General features: G+C 38.5%; 1 pseudogene; it reads right to left on the bottom strand.

The window, feature by feature from the left end:
• Positions 1 to 1853: 1853 nt before the first annotated feature.
• LOC130457628 (U4 spliceosomal RNA) lies at positions 1854 to 1974 on the bottom strand (annotated as a pseudogene).
• Positions 1975 to 19151: the final 17177 nt, after the last annotated feature.

The following is a 19151-nucleotide window of genomic DNA, read 5'->3' as shown; positions in this document are numbered from 1 at the left end:
ACCCTACTTCATAAGGTTGGATTGTGAACCTTAAAATTTCCCAGGCCCTACTTCATAAGGTTGGGTTAAGACCATTCCCCACTTTAAACAATGAAGGAACTTAGATCAGGAATGTGAGACTTCTACTTAGATCAGGAATGTGAAGACCTCTACTCCACCCTTACTTAAGCATACTTTAGGGGAAGATAAAGTTGTAAACTCTTTGCTGAACAATGAAAAGTACTTAAACCCATACTTATAATAAGGCAAAAAGTTCTTAAGCTGTGCCTATTTTTAGAACTAATACAAAAGGGTGCTAAGTACCTATAAAGGTCAGGCAACTTGTGAATTTACAAGGAGCAAAGAGGTGAGAAACTTACTCAGAGGTTTCCTGGTGTGAACTTAATCAAAAATTTAAGCCTTTTTAGGTGTGAATTAAGAATGGTCTGTCCTTTGAAAAATGTCTACTGTGATTGGTAGATGTAAGAACTTAGGGGAGGTGACATAGGAGAAAATTCCCTTTAAATAGGAGCTCAGATAGAGCTGAAGGGACATTCTGATTCACATTCAGATTTGGATTCAGATTCAGGATTGAGCTGATGGAGTCAGCTGAGATGGAGCTGGCCTGGTGTCACTAGAATCTTTGCTTGGACAGATCTTGGGCTGGCCTATCCTTTTCTCATTATTCCCTTTTTTCTCTCTTTCTCTCATTTTCTTTACATTCCTCATTGTATGAATTAAAATCTCTATAAAACCCAGTTGACTTGGGTATATTTCATAATTGGGAATATTTCCCTGGCAACCACTTTATATATTTGATTTTAAAACAAGACACTGTCTTGAAACCATATTTTCTGCGGTCACAAATTTAACAACCACTCATATCTACTACAATTTATGTCTTCCACTATTTTAATCACTACAGTTTATGACAACCAACTATTTTAATTATTACAGTCCACAGGGATTTCTGGGATATTAAGGACCAAGAATAGGAGGCAATAGATAGAACAGAGCAGAGCATATTGGAAACAGAAAAGACAAACATGTCATGAACCATATTGGTGGTGAAATCAAATAATGTCAACTCCAGTGTTTTCCCCTTCCTTAGCTCAGTGCACTTGCTGAGAAAATCTCTTCCAAAACTTGCCAATTTCTGCTCCTTACTCTTCAGCTTGGAGTAAGGAAGATCTGACTGATTTCAAATCCTGTCTCAGATACTTTCTAGCTATGAAAGTTACTTGATTTTTCTGTTTCCTTATCTTTGAAATGGGGACAATAATAATACCTACCTTCCAAGCATGGGGAAATCACGTAAAATAATATACTTAGCATAACACTTTATGAAGTTTAAATCATTTCATAAATTCTAGCTATTCTTTCTGACTGCTTGCAGAAGTTTTTTCCTTGACTGGGAAGACCTAGATTCTGACTATAATGTTTCTAGAAATATACATTTCTACTGTTTTTCAGAAAGTAACCAGTGGATTTTTTATGCTTCTACTTTGTATTCTAATTCTAAGAGATCTGGGCAATTATCATCTAAGGTTTTTGAAATATGATGGCTGGATTCTTACTTTGGTCATAGAATTCAGATAGGCTATTGATTCTTAATTTTTTTTCCCTCAATCTATTTTCTAGGTCAGTTATTTTTGCTATGAGATACTTACATTTTCATCTATTTTTTAGTCTTTTGATCTCAATTTTTATTTCATTCTTGTTATATCATGAGTCACTGACTTCTGTTTGGTCAATTCTGATTTTCAGGGGATCTTTTGCTTGGGTAGTTTTGTACCTCTTGTGTCAGGCTCTTAATTCCCATTATAGTTCTTTCTTCCAAAGTCCTCATTTCTTTTCCTCCTCTAAGACTCTCATTTTATTAAAAAACAAAAAAACCTTAAACTATTTGTAAGACTCTAGTTTCATTTTTCAATTAGCAATAATATACACCTCGGTTAAACCTCATTGGCTATGATACTGCCACTAGGCAAAGCTTCTTGTTTCATTTTCGAGGAATTCTACTTGATTTGTGTACCTATTGTGCTTTTCTTTGAAACTTTGCTCATAGATATTTTGGAATCATTCTTTTCTTCTGGGTTTGTGCCTTTAGCATACCTGTCAATACAACTGTTTTTCACAGGGGATTTAGGTTTTGTTTGTGCATTCTTCTAGACTATTTCCTGACTTCGGAGTTGATTTTAGGGTCTAGCTCTGTTCACTTCTAGAGGGAAAGTACAGGCTGGGTCTGTTGTTGCTTTCTTATAATATTAAATCTTGTGTTTTTTCATGATCTCAGCTACAACTTAGGCTGGAGATCAGCATGCTTTTAGTGCTCCCAAAGTGGTCTGATCCAAGATAAAGTGTGAATGCTAGTCTCCCTGGTTTGAATTCCTGTCCTGATTTTGGGACTGAGCAACAGTAGAATGCTTCTAGACTTAGCCACTATCAGCCAACCAGGGAGCTCTGCTAGTTTAGTTACAGAACTTTAGGCTTCACTTTGATCTGAGATTGTTGCCCTAGTTATTCCACCACAGGCTTCAGATAGGGATAGAAGTTAGAGCTGAGACGTTCCTGGAGACAGAATCCAATCTTTGCTGCTTGCTTCCAAACCTGCTCCTCTCTCAATAAACAGCCCAGAGTGGAAAAGGGAGAGAAATTCATAATCCAGAACTGCATAGTGAGTGACAAAGCTGCTAGTTAGTGCCTGTTCCCATGGAGGCACCACAGTGAATCTAGGAATGTTCCAGTATTAGTCTGGGACCTCTGCTTGTATTGGAATACTCCATAAGTGACATGTTCTTGGCCAGACCCTATTCTCAGTGTCTATGGACTTCTCAGCTGGGCCAGAAAAAATGACTCAATGTGACTTTTTCTTGGATTTCCTCATCAGTATATATCTGGTATCTTTCCTAGATCTGTTTGGAGAAGTTTTACTAGGAAATTTGCTTCCTGTTACTCTGTCACCTTCAGAATCCACCCTGAAAGGAAACTTCTTAACAATCAACCGCTACTGCTGAAATTAAGGACTTCCCTCTCTCAAATAACCCTCCATATTTCCTGACTACCCAACCTACTGCTTTTGCTCACTAAAGAATCCTATTGCCTCAGTCTGTTTATTCTGGTATTATATTATAGTCATTTATATTGAAAATCAAATATGGGACACCTGGGTGGTTCAGGGGATTCAGAGCAAGACCTAGAGACAGGAGCTCCTGGGCTCAGACACTTCCTTTCTGTGTGATCCTGGGCAAGTCACTTAACCTCCATTGCCTAGACATGTATAGGGGACAACAAGTAGATTGATTTGATTGAAGCATAGAACACTGGCCTTCAGAATGAGCACTGTGGTCCCTAAGAGGGGTCATGGCATGGCCCTAAGTTTTAATCAGTCAGTGAACTGAAAGAAAAGTAGTAAGATGGAAAACATCCCAACCCTCCCTTTGATAACCAAGTGTTGGTCTTATCTCGTACCCAACTGTACCTAGCCTTATCATATACATTCCCCAACTCTGCCTCCCCCTTCAAAAGATCCCCCCCCCTGAGGTGGGCAAAGTATCCATGGCAGCAGTCATGCAGATGCCATTGGGAGAATTCCTCTCCATCCTTATTCTTCCCTAGATCACGTTGTGGCTGCAAGAGGAGACCTTCAAAAGATGGACTTTTCTCCTTTGGACAGTGACCTGGGATTAAAAGCCCCTTTACCTACCTCCTCATTCTGAATGATACAGAGAGAGTCATACAAGAGGAATTTGAGGAGGGAGGGAATAAGCATTTATATAATGCCTACTATGTGCTAGGCACTGGGCTAAACATTTTTACAAATCTAATCTGATCCTGGCAAAAACCCTGGAAGGTGGTGCTACTATTATCCCCATTTTACAGTTAGGGAAACTGAGGGAAACAGAGGGTAAGTTACTTGCCCAAGACAAGAGAGTTAATAACTGTTTGAGGCTGGATTTGAACTCGAGTGGTCCTGACTCCAGGCCCAGAGTTTTATCCACTGTATTTCTAAATCCCCCTTTACATTGAATTTGAAGACCTCTTCATTTTAACCATTTACATTATCATGCAAGATTTCTTTTACTTTTCCATTCAACCCACCTTTCTTCTAAATTTTCCTATTATAGTCAAGTCACCTACATTCTGTAAATCTTGAAATCTCTCAGACTTGTGAATGTGAAAAATTTCCCCATCGGGGAATTCTTAATTGGAACAAATTCCCTACTGAGAAACATTCCCCATTTTGATGTGAGAACTCGCCAGGATCAGAAATGGGAGGACCTCTACTCCAACCGTACTTAAGACTGCTTTAGGGGAGAAAACTCCTTGCTATGGGAGGACCCCTACTCTACCCGTACTTAAGACTGCTTTAGGAGAGAAAACTCCGTGCTAAACAATGAAAATACTTAGACCCATGCTTATAATAAAGCAAGGAGTTCTTTGAGCCAGGCCTGTTTTTAGAATTGATACAATGGGATGCTAGGTACCTAAAAGGGTCAGGCAAGTTTTCTCTTGATGAGATTAGTTGACTCAGCTGTGTTTTCTCTCGTTCAGACTTACTGAGGAGATTGGTCGACACAGCAGCATTTTTTCTGATTCAGACTTACTGAGGAGATTGGTCGACTTAGCAGGAATTTAGATGGGCAGTCCTTTGGAAAGCGTCTACAGTGATTGGTAGATGTAGGGACTTAGGGGAGGTGACATGGGAGAAAAACCCCTATATAAGAAAAAGCAGATCCTTTTGGAGTAATTCCTTTTGGAGGATCTCTGATGAGGACCGCTTGGGAAGAATCTCTTGAGAAAGGCTCTGAAGAAGGGAAGCTCTTGGAGGACAATCTCTAAGGAGGTCTCGCTGAAGCTCCTCTAAGGGGACTCTGTCCCTCTGGAGGCTCTGGAGAGAGGCCCTTTAGAACAGTCTCTGGCTGGAAGGCTCTCTGGTGAAGTCAGCTGAGATGGAGCTGGCCTGGTGTCACTAGAATCCTTGTTTAGGCAGACCTTGTGGTGAGTGTTAAAAGACTGACTGACTGATTCTCTCTCTTAAGACTCAGGTCTAGGCCATATTGGCTTGAGGCCCTTCCTAATTATTCCTTTCCTACTCTTTCTCTCTTTCTCTAATTCCTCATTATATTATTAATTAAAAATCTCTATAAAACCCAGTTGACTTGGGTATTTGAATAATTGGGAATATTTCCCTGGCGACCACCTTATATTTGATTTAAAAACCAAGACACTGTAGTGAAACATATTTTCTGTGGTCAAATTTACTCACCCTCTCTTATATCTATCACAATTTATATCTTCCACCATTTTAACTCACTACAGTTTAAGACCTCAACCATTTTAAATCTCACAATTCTCACAAACTTGGTAAGATTTTAATTCCTCATTCTCTATTACCCAATCACATGCTAAATTTTATCAGCTCTCCCTCCACAACATATCTTCCCTCTGTCTCCTTCTAATGATTGAGCAATAATCACTCTAGATCAGGTCATCACAACCTTTCCCCTGTACTAATTGGCCTCCCTACCTCTTTTCTTATTCCAATCCATCCACATAGCAGTCATGATGATATTTCTAAAGCATATGTCACCCCATGTCACTCCACTATTCAAAAAACTCCAGTGGCTCCCTAATGAATCTAATATCAAATCTTATTTCATCTTTATCCCATCCTTTTAAAAACGGCTAATCTTATATAAGTTTTATAATAAGTATGATTGTTTTATATATATATATATATCAGCTAGATGGCACAGAGGAGAGAATCCCAGATCTGGAGTCAGGAAGACTCATCTTCTTGAGTTCAAATCTGGCCTCAGATTTGAACTAGCTGTGTGACCCTGGGCAAATTTGCCTCAGTTTCCTCATCTGTAAAATGAGCTGGAAAAGGAAATTGCAAACGACTCTAATGTCTTTGCCAAGAAACCTCAAATGGGGCTAAGAAGAGTCAGATGTGACTGAAACAAATGAACAAGTACATACATATATATTTATATGTAAATACGTACATGTGGAGTGGTTACTCAAAATATTTTTTTCAGCCACAGTTTCTGAAGTTTGGAGAGCACTGGCATAGAATACAGGAGGGGCAGGAAGTGCTGGAAAGGTTGTATCAGACTGGATAAACCCGAATGGATATAGAAGAAGAGTTTGAACTTTTGTAGGTATATGAGAAAATGCTAAAAAAGGTTTTTTTCAGATAATACAAAACTGATTTCTCCATCTCCTCAGTTATTTTTTCTTATCTCTTTTTTTTTGGTTGAAGGAAGTATGTCATATAATCAAAAGACCTAGATTTGAAGCCAACTCTGTCACTTATTAATATATGAAGTTAGGCAAGTCATTTATTTATCTGTATTTCTTCATCTCAAACTCAACATATTCAAAACTCAACTCAATATTTTCTACTCCAAATGTTCCTTCTTCTTGGCTTTCCTGTTTTTGTCAAAGGCATCATCCTTTCAGTCTCTCAGCTTCATAAAGCATCATACTCAATTCCTTACTTCCTAGATATCACCCCACAGATCCAATTAGTTGCCATTTCTACCTTGGGAACATTTCTTTTTTTTTCCTTTACCTTCTTTCCCTGCTTTATCACATTTCTTAATCCCGTCTCTCCACTCACAGAGTTATCACCTTAGTTTGGATCATTGCAACAAGAAGTCTCCCTACTTCAAATTTCTTCAAGTAATTTTCCTTCAAGGCAGATCTGATCATGCAACTCCTCTGGTCAATCTCTAGAGTCTTCCTATTGTCTCTTGGTTACAATATAAACTCTTCTGGTTAGCTTTTAAAGCCCTACACAGCCTCACCCCAACCAACCTTTCTAGCCATATTGAATGTGATTGTCTCTTCCAAATTGTCAATCCAAGCTGACCTTTTTCTTCCTGACACACCCTGCTCCAACACCATTATCTCTATCTTTATTCTAGGCATGATCTTCCATTCTTGGAATGCACTCCCTCTCCTCTATCCCTCTGAGTCAGTCAGTTAACAAGCATTTATTAATCAATCAATGGACATTTGTTAAGTGCCCAATATGTGCCACGCCCTATGCTATTAAGTATTTACAATGTGCCAGGCTGACTGTGCTAAGTACTAGGAAGAGAAAGAAATGCAAGAACAGTCTCTGCCTTCAGAGATCCCCACAGTTTAATGGGGAAGACAACATACTGAACAATTATGTACATACAAAATCTACGGGGTAAATGGAACTGATGGAATAGAAAAGGTTCCAGCAAGTCCATCACTTCCTTTAGAGTTATTTTGAACAGCCTCCTTACCATGAAGCCTTTCCTGATCCTCTTAATGTGACTATCCTCCCTCCCAAACTCACTGGTATTTAACTACCATATTTAACTAACTAATTATATATACATATATAGTTTTAATTATATATATTATCTGCGTAGGTATTGATTCGTATTTTATTTATGCCATATATAATTTTACATATACTTGTCTTCCCCATTAGAATATGAATTCATCTTGATTAGGGATCATTTCATTCTCCCAGTACTTAGCATAGTGCTTGGCACATAGTAGGACCTTAATAAGTGTTTGTTGATAATTGATTATGATTACAATATTTATTTCTCTAGCACCTAGCACAGTGTCCCACACATGTTGGTTCATTGATATCTAAGGGTCTGTCTTGCTTTAATATTCTGTTATTCTGTAAATTATGGCGAGATACTCAGCAGTCAAGTTGAGGAATTCATTCTCTGTAGCTGGACAGATCTAATGCCAGTCAGAACTGGGCCTCTAAAGCCAGCAACATAAAGAATTATTCAATCCCAGGTAAAAGGTTTCCTGATCTAACTCAACTCAAACACTGATTACAAATTGAGTATCCTTAAATACAATGCAAAAGTGTGTAGATACAAGTAACCTAAAACCTAAAACCCAAACTAATCTAAATCCAAACAATGGAAACAGATAAGAGAAAATCGACCTTCACTCTCTGTCTTTGCCATTTTGAGTAGAGAAAATTACTTTAGAAATATCCTGTTGGTGTGATGGAAAGAGCCCTGGAGGAGGAAGACATGAATTCTTTTTCTAGTTCTTTAAACTGACTACCCTTGTAATTTAATCTCTGTGGACCTCAGTTTCCTCAACTGTAAAATAGAGGTGATAAATGCTATTCTACCTTCCTTTAAGGATTATTACTAGGATCAAGAGAGAAGATGTCAAAGGGCTTTGAAATGTATGAATTGTTGCAGAAACACAAAGTAATATTATAAAGTTCCTTCATAATATCAGTATCACATATGATCTAGTTAGAGTTAAAGAGTCATTTTCTATATAGAAGAAGACATTTGGAGGAAAGTGGAAGACTTTATAGCTTCCCACAAAAATTCAGCCAAAGAGCTGTCATTTAACAATTCCTTTCTTAGTCTTGCCTCAGTTTTATCAAGAAAAATCTGGTAGCATATATAATTATAATAATAGAAATGGCAATCCCATACTAAGTGGTACCATGAAATCCAAACAACCAGAAAGCTCAAATAACTGGGTCTGTTTGGATTTTTCCTTTTTGCCCTCTGAGCACTCTCCTTTTTGGAGAAAGAGCAACAGAGTTCCAACATTCCAGCCCACAGTAACCTCTGCCCCTATGAACTCTTAGAGTATTTTAAAGCTGTACCATTCATTCTGGCATTTACTCATATATTTTCTTTACTATCTCTTAAATATGTCCGTTTACTTTTCCCATCGAGACTATCAGTTCTTTGAGAAAAAGTCAAAGCAAAAAGCATTTAGTAAGAGCTATGTGCCAGCACTGTGCTTTGTTGGCTGAGGAGCAGCATCATGATCTGCCTTGCATTTCTCTAGATCCCTACATATCCACTATGGTTACTGAGTACGGTATCTGATCATCTGGACAAAAATCCAGGCACACTTCCTTGATCCCCATGCATAGTATATTTGCTTATATCTTTCTACTATACTTATTAATTTGAGTTGTAATTCATTCTTATATATGCCATTTTCCCTTACTAGACTACAAGCTTTATTAGAGCCAGTATCCTATCTTCTTAACTCATGAGTTTCTTTCCCAACCACCCACCTAGTGTCTCTCCATCAACAATTATTTTTGTCATTCAACAGATGTTTGTTGAATTCATTACAAGTAAGCAATCGCAGAGGCAGATAGGTGGCACAGTAGATAGATCACTAGGTGTGGAGTTGGGGTGACTTGGGTTCAAATCTGGTTTTAGACCCTTCATAGATGTGTGACCCTGGGCAAGTAACTTAACTCCAATTGGCTATCCTTGATTGCTCTTCCACCTTGGAACTGATACTTAGACTTGATTACAAGATAGAATGTAAAGGTTTTTTAAAAAACAAGTAAGCATTCACATAAAAAAGTCACAAAACTTTTTCTGAAATCATCCTGTTCTGAAATCATGCTGTTTCTTACAGCTCAATAGTATTCCATCACCATCATATACCACAATTTGTTCAGTCATTCTCCAGTTGATGGATACCCCCTCAATTTCCAATTCTTTTCCACCACAAAAAGAACTGCTGTAAATATTTTGTATTGTTATGGGGTACAGAGGTGAACCCCTGGGGTTTGGGAAGGATAACTTTTGCAAGAATGCAAGACACCGAAACAACTTAAAAATAAAAAGAGAAATTTATTAATTTAGAAAGTAATGTTGAGAATGGCCAGGAGGATAGTACAGGTGAAACAGCAAGATGGAAGGGTGCTCCTTGGGAGGACAGCATGATTGGAAAAACTGTCCCCCAGATGAGATCAGTTCTGGGGATTTTATACTCTTTACAACAGTGAGAACATGATGCTGTGTCATGGTATGGATGTGTCTCTAAAGTGGTAACCACTCAGGCATGGGGGGGAAGGGGGTTGGTCATCTGGCCAGGGTCTGCCTGGAGACATTGGGGATGACCTCATAAAATATTCTTTAGTTTTAGGGAACAGATGGATGTCTAAAATACAGGCTGATGGTATTGAGGTGTAGACTAAAAGTGCATCTCTCTGTCCATCTTAAATATAAAGGAGAATCAAAGGAGGACAATCCTCTCAGGGTCCTATAGGGGTCATCAGATGTTTTGGGTTAGGAGTCATGAGGCTATAAGGGAGCAAAGGAATTTCCCTGATAATAGTTTGCCTGAGTTTCTGGGGGGTACAGTGCCCATGCCAGTATGAGCAGGACCATTCCTCTCTCTTTAATATCTTTGTGATTCAGACCCAGTAGTGGTATCATAGGATCAAAGGGAATGTGCAGTTTTATAGTCCTTTGCGTATAGTTCCAAATTGCCCTCTAGAATGGTTGGATCAGTTGACAAATGGACGAACAATGTATGAGTGTCCCAAATTTGCCACACCCCCTTCAACATTTATCAATTTCCTTTACTGTAATATTGGTCAGTCTGATAGATGTGAAGTGGTTCTCAGATTTGTTTTAATTTGCAAGTAAATGTCTTTTTGTAAAAAAATGGTTGTTGTTCAGTGGTGTCTGATTCTTTGTGACCCCATTTGGGGTTTTCTTGGCAAAGATACTGGAGTGGTTTGTCATTTCCTTCTCCAGCTCATTTGACAATGAGGAAACTGAGGCCAAGAGGGCTAAGTAAATTGCCTGGGGTCACAGAAGCTAGTAAGTGTCTGAGACCAGGCCAGATCTGAACTCAGAAAGATAAGTCTTCCTGACTTCAAGCCTGGCACTTTATCCACTGTGCCACTTAGTAATCCCTTTATAAAAAAGTAATTGATGTTAATTGGTTATCAGTGATATGGAAGAGATTTCAAAGGACAAATTGATAATGAGGAAGTAATCAGTGGAGGAAGAGAATCACTAGAATGGGAGCTCAAGCCATTAAAAAGAAAGCTGAAGCCCTTAGGGTTATCTCTAGAACCCTGGAGGAGAGATAGAACCAGCCAATGTAGGAGAACAAATCTGCTCCTTTAAGTGTAGGTCAAGAGAGTAAGTCCAGGGACCTAATACCTGCAGAATGGTCTTGGGCTGCAGAAGGGAAGCTTACCCTGGGCCATTGAGCTCTGAAAGGTAAGAGATAAACTTCTCATCTTTCACCTCCCTTCTATTCTCCACAGCATGAGACCTGCCCTTTGCCCATCATATTTAGCTCCATCCCCCCAGAATTTTGGGTTCTGCCCATTGAAAATCATGCTTGGATAGAAAAGCTTTCATCTAATCTTGCTGGGCACCATGCCTTAGGCTACTTTCCAGGCATCTTCCCACCATTCATGTGCATTCATCTTTTACCCTACGCCACTGCTTGCAGCTTGAGACAGTGGCTCCCTTGCTAAAGAACATGGCATCTCAACTACAAGGTTGATTTGCTCCTATGCTGGATTCTGCAGACTGTTCCTCAAGGTTATACTCCTCACTGGACCTGGCTGCTAGAAGACTGCCTATGGACCCCAGGCCCTGAACCTCTAGGAGTTCCATTAGAACAAAAGCTACTGCAGGGGAAAACCTGTCTTGTTTGCTTACATCTGGAGCTGAGCACAGTTCTTGGGTTATAATAAGCATTTAATAAATGTTATCTCAGTCTATCCCTCTCTATATCTATAGGTCTTTCACTCTGTGTATCTGTCATTCTGTCTCTCTGTCTATGTATTTATTGATCTATCTGTTGTTTTATGTCTCTATGTATGTCTGTCATTCTGTCTATGTATCTATAGATCTGTCATTCTGTCTGTCATTTTATTGTTTATTGATCTGTTTATCATTCTATATGTATGTCTGTCATTCTATCTATGCATCTATAGATCTGTCACTATGTATTGATTAGTCTGTCTTTCTGTCTTTGTAGCTGTCTGTGATTCTGTCGTTCTGTTTTTGCTTTAAAACCTTCATTTTGTAAGTTGACTAGGCATGTCAGTGCCTCTCTATTAATCACCAGCTCATAGAAACCAAGATCGGTAGGACTAGAGGAAGTTAGGAGAATCCTGGCTTCGTTTGAAATTCCAGTACTAGGTTGTGTTGCATCTCATATTTACACATATGACAAAGGAAAAAAACATAAAGGATCTCCTGTTATAGATCCGGGGATTGGGTTTGGAAGGACTGAACAATAAAATGTGAATATGTTTCAGTCATCATTCTTCTGAACCCCTAAAGGAGGAGGGGAAAATTGGCTTCTGCTTAGAGAGGAAAAGGGAAAAAACCTCAGCAATCTACGTGAAGAGGAAAAGGATGCATGTGTTTCCTGGCCTCTTCCCCACAAGTAAGGTTCAACATCAAGTGGGCTAAGAGTTGGACTGTCAAACATCCTAGTTTGCAGGGAAGGCATTTTTATCCTGCCAATATAAACAGAATGATCTATGAGGATATTCAATTCAGAATTCTGAGCCCAGAAACACTCTCGATGGAGCCAAGATGAGAGAGTAAGAATGCTCAGACACGGGCTGAAGTGAGTGGTTAGAAAAATTGCTTTTGTACTAGTGCTTTGTAGTGAAGAATGGAAAGCTCATTTCTCTCCTATTTATAGAATGGAGCTTATGCCATTCATGCATCCTAGGTGCAGAAAGAAGGGATTTGTCTCAATACCCAGAAAAGTCATAAGAGAGCAATGATCTTTCAGCATGGGACTTTAAAGCGAGGATCATTTAAAGCTATTATCAAAAAGAAACGGTATCCCACTTTTTTTTTAAACATTACTTTATTTGGTCGTTTCCATACATTATTCACTGGAAACAAAGACATTTTCTTTTCCTCCCCTCTCCCCCCCCCCCCCCCCCCGCCTTTCCCTCTCCCATAGCCGACACACGATTCCACTGGTTATCACATGTGTTCTTGACTCGAACCCATTTCCCTGTTGTTGGAATTTGCATTATAGTGTTCATTTAGAGTCTCTCCTCAGTCTTATCCCCTCCAACCCTGTAGTCAAGCAGTTGCTTTTCATCAGTGTTTTTACTCCCACAGTTTATCCTCTGCTTGTGGGTAGTATTTTTTAGATCCCTGCAGATTGTTCAGGGACATTGCATTGACATTAATGGAGAAGTCCATCACCTTCGATTGTACCACAATGTATCAGTCTCTGTGTACAATGGTTTTTTGGTTCTGCTCCTTTCGCTCTGCATCACTTCCTGGAGGTTGTTCCAGTCTCCATGGAATTCCTCTACTTTATTATTCCTTTTAGCACAATAGTATTCCATCACCAACATATACCACAATTTGTTCAGCCATTCCCCAATTGACGGGCATCCCCTCATTTTCCAATTTTTGGCCACCACAAAGAGCACAGCTATGAATATTTTTGTACAAGTCTTTTTGTCCATTATCTCTTTGGGGTACAAGCCCAGCAGTGCTATGGCTGGATCAAAGGGTAGGCATTCTTTTGTCGCCTTTAGGGCATAGTTCCAAATTGCCCTCCAGAATGGTTGGATCAGTTCACAACTCCACCAGCAATGCATTAATGTCCCCACTTTGCCACATCCCCTCCAGCATTCATTACTTTCCATAGCTGTCATGTTAGCCAGTCTGCTAAGTGTGAGGTGATACCTCAGAGTTGTTTTATTTGCATCTCTCTGATTATAAGAGATGTAGAGCACTTTTTCATGTGCTTATTAATAGTTTTGATTTCTTTGGCTGCAAACTGCCTGTTCATGTCCCTTGCCCATTTGTCAATTGGAGAATGGCTTGATTTTTTGTACAATTGATTTAGTTCTTTATAAATTTGAGTAATTAAACCTTTGTCAGAGGTTTTTATGAAGATTGTTTCCCAATTTGTTGCTACCCTTCTGATTTTGGTTACATTGGTTTTGTTTGTACAAAAACTTTTTAATTTGATGTAATCCAGATTATTTATTTTGCATTTTGTAACTCTTTCTAATTCTTGCTTGGTTTTGAAGTCTTTCCCTTCCCAAAGGTCTGACATGTATACTATTCTGTGTTCGCCTAATTTTCTTATAGTTTCCTTCTTTATGTTCAAGTCATTCACCCATTTTGAATTTATCTTGGTGTAGGGTGTGAGGTGTTGATCTAAACCTAATCTTTCCCACACTGTCCTCCAATTTTCCCAGCAGTTTTTATGAAATAGTGGATTTTTGTCCCAAAAGCTGGGATCTTTGGGTTTGTCATATACTGTCTTGCTGAGGTTGCTTGCCCCCAGTCTATTCCACTGATCCTCCTTTCTGTCTCTTAGCCAGTACCAAATTGTTTTGATGACTGCTGCTTTATAATATAGTCTGAGATCTGGAACTGCAAGACCCCCTTCCTTTGTATTTTTTTTTTCATTATTTCCCTGGATATCCTTGATCTTTTGTTCTTCCAAATGAACTTTGTTATGGTTTTTTCTAAATCAGTAAAAAAAATTTTTGGAAGTTCCATGGGTATGGCACTAAATAGATAGATGAGTTTGGGTAGGATGGTCATTTTTATTATATTGGCTCGTCCTACCCATGAGCAGTTAATGTTCTTCCAATTGTTCAAGTCTAGTTTTAGTTGTGTGGAAAGTGTTTTGTAGTTGTGTTCATATAGATCCTGTGTTTGTCTCGGGAGATAGATTCTTAAGTATTTTATTTTGCCTAAGGTAATTTTGAATGGGATTTCTCTTTCTAGTTCTTGCTGCTGAGCTGTGTTGGAATTATATAGAAATGCTGATGACTTGTGTGGGTTTATTTTGTATCCTGCAACTTTGCTGAAGTTGTTGATTATTTCGATTAGCTTTTTGGTTGAATCTCTAGGATTCTTTAAGTAGACCATCATGTCATCTGCAAAGAGCGATAATTTGGTCTCCTCCTTGCCTATTTTAATGCCTTCAACTTCTTTTTCTTCTCTAATTGCTACTGCTAGTGTTTCTAATACAATGTCAAATAATAGAGGTGATAATGGGCATCCTTGTTTCACTCCTGATCTTAATGGGAATGGATTTAGTTTATCCCCATTGCAGATGATATTAGTTGATGGTTTTAGATATATACTGTTTATTATTTTTAGGAATGACCCTTCTATTCCTATGCTTTCTAGTGTTTTTAGTAGGAATGGGTGTTGTATTTTATCAAAGGCTTTTTCTGCATCTATTGAGATAATCATGTGGTTCTTGTTGGTTTGCTTGTTGATGTGGTCAATTATGTGGATAGTTTTCCTAATGTTGAACCAGCCCTGCATCCCTGTGTGACAAGGATATCACTTTAAAAGACTGATATATATTAATTTAAGGTCGCCAAGGAATTCAGCTATGTAATTCCTAAATGAAAACTCAATTCAGCAGTCAATCTTTTATGGAGTTTAATTACAATAGGAGGAAGAAAGGAATTAGAGATAGAGAGAGAGAAAAGGGAGAGAAGGGAATAGGGCTTAAATACCCCTTCTGTTTAGGCTGGACCAAAAGGCCCAAGCCCTTAGATAGCTGGGGCAATGAAAGGAGATCAGTCCCTATTACTCACGTGACCAAAAATGGAGAAACAGTCTCAGAGGCCCCCACCTTCAGCTTCCTTCAGCGCAAGCTTCTCAGAGCACACCGCAACCACTCCGGCAAACTCCTCAACCACCTCCTCGAGTCTTCAGACCCCCCTATCCTTAAGGAAACCATCCAAGTTCCCTCCCCTCAGTCCTCACATCTACCAATCACCTGTCCATCAATTTCCCTGTGCCAATGGAGGCTCTAGCTTAACCCAGGACCGCCCAGAGGTCTGGCTTTGCAAATGTCTGTTGAAGGTCATATTTTCAAATAATTAAATCTTTGATCCTTTGCTACAGCCCTTTCTAAATCCTGTTAACCTGAGTAGGGTAGAGATTGGAATAATTAAATTTTGATCTAGGCTGCAGCCCTTACTCAATCCTGTTAGGACTGAATAGAGTGGAGATTGATTCCAAGTATCTCCATTGTATCAATTCTAAAATCAATCATGACTCAAAGAAATTCCTGTTCTATGCTTAAGCATAGGTCAAAGTCCTTTCCATTGTTCAGCAAAAGGTTTCTGTCCTAAAGTAATCTTAAGAAGGAAAGAGAAGGAACCTCCCATGCCAATGGGGTTCACATTCCAATAGTCAAGACCCACTATCAATAGGAAATTTTTCAAGTATGAAATTTCCCAATGGTGAAATTTCCAACATTTATAAATCTAAGAAATTTTGAGGTTTACACCTGGTATAAATCCTACTTGATCATGGTGGATGACCCTTCTGATAACTTGCTGGAGTCTTTTTGCTAGTATCCTATTTAAGATTTTTGCATCTATATTCATTAGGGAGATTGGTCTATAATTTTCTTTCTCTGTTTTTGGCCTGCCTGGCTTTGGAATTAGTACCATGTTTGTGTCATAAAAGGAATTTGGTAGAACTCCCTCTTTGCTTATTATGTCAAATAGTTTGTATAGTATTGGGATTAACTGTTCTCTGAATGTTTGATAGAATTCACTGGTGAATCCGTCAGGCCCTGGGGATTTTTTCTTAGGAAGTTCTTTGATGACCTGTTGGATTTCTTTTTCTGATATGGGATTATTTAAGAAAACTATTTCTTCTTCTGTTAGTCTAGGCAATTTATATTTTTGTAAATATTCATCCATATCACCTAGGTTGGTATATTTATTGCCATAGAGTTGGGCAAAGTAGTTTTTAATGATTGCCTTAATTTCTTCTTCATTGGAGGTGAGATCCCCTTTTCATCCTTGATGCTGTTAATTTGCCTTTCTTCTTTCCTTTTTTTAATTAGATTAACCAGTACTTTGTCTATTTTGTGTGTTTTTTCAAAGTACCAGCTTCTAGTCTTGTTTATTAGCTCAATAGTTCTGTCACTTTCGATTTTATTAATTTCTCCCTTAAATTTTAGGATCTCTAGTGTGGTTTTCTTCTGGGGGTTTTTAATTTGTTCGTTCTCAAGTTTTTTGATTTGCATTTCCAATTCCTTGATCTCTTTCCTCCCTAATTTGTTAATATATGCACTCAGGGATATGAATTTTCCTCTAAGTACTGCCTTGGCTGCATCCCATAAGGTTTGAAAGGATGTTTCGCCGTTGTCATTTTCTTCAACGAAATTATTAATTGTTTCTATGATTTCTTCTCTAACTATCCGATTTTGGAGTATCATATTATTTAATTTCCAATTAATTTTTGATTTGGCTCTCCATGTACCCTTGCCGATCAATATTTTTATTGCCTTGTGATCTGAAAAGGCTGCATTTATTATTTCTGCTTTTCTGCATTTGAGTGCCATGTTTCTATGACCTAGTGTATGATCTATTTTTGTGAATGTGCCATGTGGTGCTGAAAAGAAGGTGTATTCTTTTTTGTCCCTATTTATTTTTCTCCATATGTCTATTAACTCTAATTTTTCTAAGATTTCATTCACCTCTTTTACCTCTTTCTTGTTTATTTTTTGGTTTGATTTATCTAAATTTGATAGTGGTTGGTTCAAGTCTCCCACTAATATGGTTTTACTGTCTATTTCCTCCTTCAATTCTCCTAGTTGCTCTATTAAAAATTTGGATGCTATACCATTTGGTGCATACATGTTGATTAGTGATATTTCCTCATTGTCTATACTCCCTTTTAGCAGAATATATTTACCTTCCCTATCCCTTTTGATCAGGTCTATTTGTGCTTTGGCTTCGTCAGATATCATGATTGCAACTCCTGCCTTCTTTCTATCGGTTGAGGCCCAAAAGGTCTTACTCCAACCTTTAATTCTAACCTTGTGAGTGTCAACCCGTCTCATATGTGTTTCTTGAAGACAACATATGGTAGGGTTTTGGGTTCTAATCCAATCTGCTATTTGTCTACATTTTATGGGTGAGTTCATCCCATTCACGTTCAAAGTTATGATTGTCATTTGTGGATTCGCTGGCATTTTGATATCTTCCCCTAGTTCTGACCTTTCTTCTTTAGCTTTCTCCTTTTGAACCAGTGATTTACTTTAGGTCAGTCCCCCTAGTCCCCTCCCTTGAGATGCTTCCCTTTCTAGCCCCTCCCTTTTTATGTTCCCTTCCCCTCCCCCCTCTCCTTCCCTCCCTTTTTATACTCTCTCCCGCCTCCCCCTCCTTAATTTTCCTTTCTTTCTTGCCCTAATGGATAAGATAGAATTCAGGATCCCACTGGATCTAGATGTTCTTCCCTCTCAGATTTGATTTCACTGAGAGTAAGGTTAAAGTAATTCCACTTCACGCTCTCTTCCTCTCATTCTCATATGAGAGTTCTTCCCCTCCCCTTCCCATGTGTATCTTTATATGGGAAAGATTATTCTATTGAGTCCCCCCCTATTTCTTGAAGTTAATCTTAGTATTATCGACGGTTCCCCCCTCCCTTTTCCTTTCTTTGCCCCCACTTTCTCCAAATCTTCTTAATGCCCCAATCTTTCCCTATGCATGTTTCTTCTAACTACTCTTATGATGCTACAATTTATGAGAGTTACACAAAACATTTTCCCCACATATTAATATATATAATTTGATGTAAATGTAGTCCTTATAGAAGAGAGTTTGACTTAAAGAAAAAGATAAGATTTATCTCCTTTTCCCTTTCTTTCATATTTACCTTTTCATGTTTCTCTTGCTTTCTGTGCTTGGATATCGAACTTTCCACAGAGCTCTGGTCTTTTCTTAGCAAATGCTTGGAAATCTTCTATTTTGTTGAATGTCCATACTTTCCCCTGGAAGTATATAGTCAGTTTTGCTGGGTAGTTGATTCTTGGTTGGAGACCCAGCTCTCTTGCCTTTCTAAATATCGTGTTCCATGCTTTGCAGTCTCTTAGTGTGTTAGCTGCTAAGTCGTGTGTGATCCTTATGGGAGCCCCCTTATATCTGAAGCTCCTCTTCTTGGCTTCTTGTAAGATTTTCTCCTTTTCTTGGAAGCTCTTGAATTTGGCAATTACATTCCTAGGGGTTGTCTTTTGGGGATTTAGTATAGAAGGTGTTCTATGAATCCTTTCTATTTCTATTTTGCCCCCTTGCTCCAGAACATGGGGGCAATTTTCTTTTATAATCTCCTGTAGAATAATATTGAGTTTATTGTTTATCTCTGGTTTTTCTGGGAGACCGATAATTCGGAGGTTTTCTCTTCTCCCTCTGTTTTCGAGATCGGTGACCTTCTCAGTGAGATATTTTATGTTTTCTTCTAATTCATTAATTTTTTGGGTTTGCTTTATTGATTCTTGCTGTTTTATCATCTCATTTTCTTTGAGTTGCTTGATTCTGGTCATTAGGGACTGGTTTTGCTTTTCAGCTTTGTCTGCCCTTCTATTGG

Source organism: Monodelphis domestica, chromosome 2, assembly GCF_027887165.1.
Source record: "Monodelphis domestica isolate mMonDom1 chromosome 2, mMonDom1.pri, whole genome shotgun sequence".
In the NCBI taxonomy this organism is placed as follows: Eukaryota; Metazoa; Chordata; class Mammalia; order Didelphimorphia; family Didelphidae; genus Monodelphis; species Monodelphis domestica.
This window is presented reverse-complemented; position numbering and strand designations above follow the sequence as displayed.